The following is a 6287-nucleotide window of genomic DNA, read 5'->3' as shown; positions in this document are numbered from 1 at the left end:
CTGGCAAAGGGATTGCCTCTTCCTCAGAGTCACTGCAATAACCAGTAGAATGGGACCTGGTGGGGGCTTTAGCGACATAAGTGATCATCAGTACTAAAGGAAATAGGCCCATATCTCGGCCACCAAAGTCATTCACACCTGAGCAAAGCACATCACACCGACAGCCCAGCACTCCCTATGCAAACTGCTGGTATCAGCTTACTGCCTTTTACACCAGTTTGGGAACAGAGGGAAGAGAAGATGAGAAGGGGCTCACATCTTGACACACACATAGGTAGAGGTCAGCAGTAAATTCATGCAGTCACTACTGGTGTAAGGAGGAAAACAGGACTCGGAGTGTTTGGGTGTCAGCCCCTGGCCTCCCAAGGGGCAGAGCCTTGCTCCTATCACACGGCTGCACTTGGTATGCAGGCAGCACATCAGTAAATCAGGACTCCCCGCATGAAAGGGCTCATTCTGTCTGTGTGCGTTTCTCTGTTCTGTGTGTTCACTCTCCTCAGCGCGAGGAAAGCACTTTATCCTTCATCTTTATGCTCAGCCATGTGCTTCTCCAGCCTTCCCACACTGTGTACACAAGTAAGAATGTGGAATACTTCCCTTTGCAACATGCATACATCTCCACCTCACAGGAAGAGGACTACCAGACTCACACCTATGTTCAGCATGAAGTGCTGGACATCTTCTCATAAACCCAACTCCTACTTCAGGAGGCATTTGGTCTGAACAGAAGACAAGGGTATGATCAAAAGCCGTTGGTAAGGACCTTTGCACTGACCTCAGCGGGCTTCGGTTGAGATTGTCTGTGCTCAATTACTTACAGTCATTATTACTAAAGAAGAGGCTTGAGCATACCTTGCAACCTTCAAAGCTGCTAATGTGGAACACAGCACATGAGAAGAGACAATGCAATTTAATTAAGGAAATGTAACATGCTAATAGAGATTCCTTCCTTCAATGTGAGTTATTTTTTTCCATGAACTTGGTTGCATGATCATTTGTTCTTGGATATAAGTTTAGTTTGCTACAAGTGAAGAAAGGGGGTTACAGATCTTCACGGTATACAGGAAACCTCTGTTCCTCTGATAATAGTTTGCACCCTTCTGGATCTGGCTGCAGGATTGTGGCCAAAGCAGTATGATGGAAACTGTATAGTCTGTCTTCATTCTTAGTGAAAATCCCAAATCCACAGAAATAAGAGCACCAATACAGTCTGAAAAGAAAATGTGATGGATTTTAAGAAAAGTGGGGCCTCACTTCTAAGCACTTAAGCAGCACGTACTTAAAATTAAGCATATACCTAGGAGTCATTGACTTCAGTGCACTTATTCATGGGCCTAAGTTCTGTCTTGATCTGGGATCTGAAAGCTTCAATATTAGGAAAAAAATGCACAGAAGACTTTTCATTTTTATGATTAAAGGCATATCACATCAATCTCACATCAACAAGGAGACTTTATTTATAGAATATGATATTAAATTTGAATTCCTTTCAAATACTGAGAGTATTTTGTTACATTACGCATCCAGGTGCTACCTGTGATTTTGACAGACAGGCTGATCTGAGAGGTGCCAATTAACAAACACACTCAGAAGCAGAGCGTGACAAAAGTCACAACATCAGTAGAGAAGGAATATGTTTTCTCACAGGAGGAAATACCAATGAGGAAAAGAGTTTGTTCATCTCCTTCAGCAATATATGAATAGTTCCCCTCAGTTACCCCATTAGTCTTTTACTAACTATAGAGGTATCATGAAGAAATTAATATATGTTACATTTCTCTTTTATGCAATACATCTCCATTGTTACTAATGAGTCAGAGAGAGTTAAAACTCGATGAAAGGGCTGTTGATTCTTTATCATCATGTTTGCTTTTAAACTCTTTGGAGTGCTTAAGCAAGCTGGTGAGTTCCACATTTGTTCCTAATTTGCTCTGAAGGCAGGAGGCCAGCGGGAGGGCAAAACAGGCAGTGTCTGGCACTTCTGCTTATTTTCAGATAGAGTTTAAGGCAGCAGTCCAGACCTGGAGAGCTTTTTAAAATACTGATCTTGAATTTCTACAGTACTTTTCTTTGGAGGATATAATGGTGTCTTATACTCTATACCCACAATTCAACACTGAATTTTTTCTGGCTTCATGTATGAAAAATAGGATGAATTTTAGGAGGATTGGAGCTAGAGATCACTGTGGCCACTGCTTAATGCCCACAGCTGCTGTTTAATGGTACAGAGATGAAAATCCTACGTGATTTCCTTATTCTATTAAATCTTCAAAGAAATAGCCATGAAAAGTTCTAAGTGATACAATGATTTCAAATGTCAGAAACTTCATTTAATATCTTTTCTGGAGGACTAGTGACACCATGCTTGACCAATTCATCAGGAACAACTCTCTTGTCCAAGCCATCATCTGCCAACACGAAAAGTCTTTCTTTAGGACCAGGCCTGCTCAAACATCATTTCCTATGCAAGATCTGGCAAAGACCAAACATGCCCAAGGCTGTGACTGCATGTTGCTGACAGGTGGGGTTTTCTGTCCTACTGGGGACCGAAAGTGGCCCAACTCAGCCCCTCCAGTCATGTCTTTATAGACATTACCTGTTGCTGACTCAAATCCTGCCAAAGAAGTCGCAGTCTCACACAAGGAACCAACTCTGATCCTCAAGTTGCTTCCTACTGAGTGCACAGAACCCAAACCTCACCTGGAGCATGAAGTACAGAGGTGCTTGTTTATGCTACTGAACTCAATGGGCAAGAAGCATGGCAATGCAAGCCTGTTTTTATATATTTAGTCTACATCATAATGTAACAGAAAAGACAAGATTTTTAGCAATAAAGCAACCAACGTGTTTTCCAGTTACTTGGTGCAAGCTCCCTCAATGGTTAGTTTTTCTTGTGATCTCAAGTGAGAGAAAGTAAAAGATCCCATTTTGCCGGGCAACAACTTTAATTTGTACGCAACTTTCCTCCTTGTTTTGTCAACCTCAGACAAGGGAAAAAGGTTAATTGCTGTTTTTATTGGTATAACGAATGGCAATTATAAGGTGTGTGTTAAATTCCTATGCTCCAGTTAAGTGAAAAAAAAACAGATCACACAAACCATCTACATGCTGCTATCCAAAATAATGACAACTTGCAATATCCCAGGTAACAGAAAAGGAACAAAATATAAAAGATAATGAAAATTGTAAAGACAACTCACTACTGTGAATCAGCACAGATCCAGCACAGCCAGCTCACAGACAAAGCTGAAAAGCCTGATCTGAGCCAGCTCCACAGCTCTCCTTAGGCTGAGCTTACCATGCTCGTTCTCCACAGGGATCCTGTACATTCACTACATGTGAGCAAATCCTTCTGGACCCTGGGGCCGTGAGGACTGCAAACACAGAGCTCCCAGAGTATTCTGCTAGTTTGGACCCAGCCCCTGTCACCTTCACCTGTTCCAGCTGTGCCAGAACCATTGCTGACCCCAGTGTGGTGGTCACAGCATGGGTTCTCCCCTCTCCCACAGGAAACACAAGTGTCTCGTGGGCCACACTGCTCACACCTGTGACATGCTTATGGCCTGAAAGAGCCCACAGAGCTACATGCTGGTTTAAGCAGCTCAGTAATGGACTCGGCAGACAAGAAAAAGTGTTGGATATAACATTTTTGTTCTTTGTTTAAATCTGGAAACACTTGGCAGATGCAATTAACCTTGTGTGGTCATCTCTTCCCATGGATTCACACAGCCACGTAACATTCTCATCCAAATTGCTCCTTTGGTGCAAAGTTCCTCTTCAGAGAGTTTTCTTCCAATTTTCCTCCCCTCTTCAAGTGGTCTTAAAGAAAGGACTTGGGCAGCTGGACTTGAAATGACCCTTGAGTGCTGTGCTTACTTTCACAGCAGGATGCATCAACTGCTTCATCAAATAAGTCTCAAGCTGACAGGTTTGTTGATTGGGAAAGCAAAGTCTCCAGATGAGGGTAAAGGGTATGTCACAAATATTAGTCTAAGTACAGTGAAGGCCCTATATCCTTGCAGAGAACACTCTCTGCCCTAGGCTAAAGTCTGTGCTAATATTTTGAATTTATATCACATCTTCTCAGCTGATCTTAAGGGAAAAAGGCCAATTGGATTTTATAGCTCAACAGCTAATAGGATTCTACAGGATTTGATAAAGAAAGAAACTGCTGTTATAGGTTTAACTATCCTGTAACAAGGAATGTAGAGATGTGTTAAATTTCAATATTTTATAAAATATTTGCACTGAAAATAGAACTGCAAATCCACGTTATGTGCTAATAGTTTAAAATTAAACACCTGGATGCCTAGCTGCTGCTGAATCCCATACTGAGAAAAATAAGTTGTCCTATAATTTTATAGCCTGAATCTCTGACATCTGCAGTATCTTCTGCTCCAGGTGTTCCGTTTGCTTTGGAAATTTGGATTCAGAGAAAGAAGAAAATTGGGACTCTGCAAAAGCTTAATCCAGAACCAAGGTCGATCAAAATTAATTTAGGCACTGCTGCTAACAGAAACATCCGCTGTGGCGTATGGCAGACTAATAGACCCTGGATTAATATTGCCAGTTATCCCCTCTGTGACATCCTGGCTTTCCCCAGGCATGTGTGAGCTTTTTTTTAGTACCACTGATCCTTGCACACAGCATATGGAACCCTGAACTTCTCCTTCAACACTGAGAAATCCCATTGGCAGTCAGCTCTGCAGCTGCCCAGAGGCAAGAGCTAACACCACAAGATATAACAGCTTGTTGTTTTTACCAAACTGGTTTTGAGGAGAACTGAACTGAACTACTAGACAAGGAAAGAATCAGTAAAAATTTGTATGCATGCCCAAGGGAGGGATTGACCAGCACAGAAATAAAATCTTGAAGGAAGCATATGAGGGACCACAAAGTCCCAGGCAGACCAGATACTGAAGCAGGGATTGAGCCCAGCTGATTTTGACCAGCTCTCTACAAACATGACCCACAGAAAGCTAGGTCCCCTTCTGATGAACTAATTTGGACAAAAAGAGCTGCCCTGCAAATTGGACCTTGCCAGAGAAGATAAGTGTATGACAAAAACCATACCTGATACTAGGGAGAAGATCTGACAAGTCAGACTCGGGAGCCAGAAGCTATTTACAATGGCAGCAAAAAAATAAACTCTCAACTATAACCTTGGAAGCAACAGGCTTGCTGAGCCAAGCATCCTCTCCTAGATAACAATCTGATGAGAAATCTCTCCCCAGCTCAGTCTCTCCCTCCCCTCCTCTGTGTGTGCATCCCTTTGATGTACAGCTCTAAGGGCTGGCCAGGTGCAATCTGTTTTATTGAGTAATATGCATATAGCTTTGTAAAATATTTCTAAGACTTCAGTTGAACCTGGGTTCAGTGTTTTATGTCTAGCAGCATCAGCTCCTGATAGAGAAGTTCGACAGCTGCTGGCTAAGTACATCTTCTCACTTGGAAGGCACTGTACCACCCCTCTTGCAGGCACCTGAGTGAAGAAGCTGAGGTGCAGGACAACCCTGCATTTTCCTACAAGAAAAGGCTGGGCAGGGAGCTGGCTCTTGGGGAGGGAAAAGTAATTTAATGTGAATTTTCAGGGGATTCACTCATTTGAAGTCTCTCTGAACCGAACCTGCAAGGTTCTGCCTGTGAACTGAGGACTGCAGAGAGGGAAGGGACTGGGGATTTTTTATGTGTTGGCTGCTATGTGCTGGGCCACCAAACACACACACACACACACACACACACACACACACGTGTACTTCTTCATTACTCAGCTTCCAAGTGAGGCCAAATTGTTCTTTCTGGCTGTGACTCCTTTGCACAAGTCCAGCCACATGCTGTGAAGCTGGCTTGGATGATTCTCATCTCTTCAGCATGCAAGGACAAGTCTGCTTAAACCTGCCTCCATCCCCAAGAGTAGGTGTTTGGAGTGCACTGCTGGGCAGACACCCAAGACAGCTCTCGATAAGCGAGGCTGAGCCTTGAGAGCAACACAACCACTTTCCATTTGGCATTCGAGAGCAACGTAACCACTCTGCCAAGCTAACGCAACCTGCTTCCAAGAAGACTAATTAACCCAAAAAGGCATCACACCAGTGTCATCACCTGGCTCTGGATTGCTAAACAAGCACCTCCAGGGCTCACCTGGGCATTTCCGAGAAATGCTGCTCTGCACCACGTAAGCTGCAACACCGTGGCACACCACCTGCTGCTGCCCACAGCTGAAACTCCTCCCTGAGGGGGGGGCAGAGATGAATGTGCTGTTCTGCCCACCCCCATACACACCCCTA

The sequence above is a fragment of the Empidonax traillii genome, unplaced genomic scaffold (genome assembly GCF_003031625.1).
Source record: "Empidonax traillii isolate 1590-97213 ecotype Southwest subspecies unplaced genomic scaffold, ASM303162v1 scaffold161:size1573837, whole genome shotgun sequence".
NCBI classification, from domain to species: domain Eukaryota; kingdom Metazoa; phylum Chordata; class Aves; order Passeriformes; family Tyrannidae; genus Empidonax; species Empidonax traillii.
This window is presented reverse-complemented; position numbering follows the sequence as displayed.